Below are 1,453 nucleotides of genomic sequence, written 5' to 3'. Positions count from 1 at the left end.
TGCTATACATGTGAAGGACCTTTTATTTTTATTTTTAATTTCCGGGTTTTGCGAAAGTGCCATCTGCCAAATTAATTAGGTGATTATTCACCAACACTAGGAAGTTCTTTTCCTATTAAATGAAAATTCATACGCATAAAAAGATTTTCAACATTGCGCACCGTAATTTTTCACTAAAGAGATTCAGTTGACAGCAATACTGTGTCGTATCTAACATTATAAGCGAGGGTTGAATAAGTGACGGATCTAGAATTTTCAATCACCGACCCAACATGTACTCTTGTGTTCACAGTATTCAAATATATATATATATATATCAAAAATAAAAAAATATCTTATATATACAGTATAATAATATTTTGCCGAGAATGTTCGGTGAACACCTCGGTCCGGTTTCTACCCACACAAATCTATTACTACACGTGCGGTGCTTATTTGCGATGACGACATCGAACCCGACCCGGAATCCGTGAACTTTGCGTTTAACGTGTGGAAATCCAACCCGGATCGCCTAGTCGGGTTCTTCGTCGGATCCCACAACTACGACCTAACACAAAAATCCTGGATCTACACCATGGAAAACAACAAGTACTCGATCGTATTAACAAAATTCATGATCGTGAACTTACAATACCTCCACGAATACACATGCAACGAAGAATATGCAAAACTGAGGGCAAAAGTGGAAGAAAAGAACAACTGCCAGGACATACTGATGAATTTTGTGGTGGCGGAGGAGGTGAAAAAGGGCCAATTTTGGTGGGTGCGAGGAGAGTGAGGGATTGGGGAGATGCGAGGAACGAAGGTGGGGAAATGAAGGAAAGGGAAGTGGGTTTGAGTAGTAGAAAAAGAGAGCATAGGAAGAGAAGAGGAGAATGTATTGCCGAGTTTCATAGGTTATTGGGGAAGATGCCATTGAGGTATAGTTATGGGAAAGTGGTGGACTCCATTGGAGAACAAGGTCTATGTGAGAAAGGTGGCAAGTTAGTGTATTGTGATAGGCAGATTTTCAGATGAAATGAAGGAATTTCCAATTTTCATTTCATTTTCTTTTCTATTTTTTCAATAATGTAGAAGTCAACAAAGATTTAGCAACTGCCTGTTTGCTGTGAAGCTTATTGAACAAGACGACATCGACGGACTGCGTCGGTTGTTTTTGCGCAAACATGCGCGTAAAATATAATTATTTTTTATATTATTTTTTAAAATAAATTGACGGACTCCGTCAATTTTTTATTTTTTTTATAAAAATACCGACAGAGTCCTTTGTAGAGCCAAAAAACAGTATAAATTAAATCAATGTAAGTATTTGATCAAAGAATATGAGTGGTCTAATGGTACAGCCCTTTAATGCCACGGGACATACCTGGGTTCGATTCCAAGTTGCTACATTTCATTATTTATTTTCAAGAAAAAAAACCGACGGAGTCTGTTGATTTTTTAATTTTTTCGA

The 1,453-nt window shown here is 37.4% G+C and overlaps 1 pseudogene; it reads left to right on the top strand.

Moving 5' to 3' along the window:
* The first annotated feature begins 388 nt into the window (after positions 1-388).
* Positions 389-1,128, top strand: LOC132611524 (glycosyltransferase family protein 64 C3-like; annotated as a pseudogene).
* The last annotated feature ends 325 nt before the right edge of the window (positions 1,129-1,453 follow it).

Source organism: Lycium barbarum, chromosome 9 (genome assembly GCF_019175385.1).
Source record: "Lycium barbarum isolate Lr01 chromosome 9, ASM1917538v2, whole genome shotgun sequence".
NCBI classification, from domain to species: domain Eukaryota; kingdom Viridiplantae; phylum Streptophyta; class Magnoliopsida; order Solanales; family Solanaceae; genus Lycium; species Lycium barbarum.
Note: the sequence above shows the minus strand (reverse complement) of the source record. Positions and strands in the feature narration are given on the sequence as shown.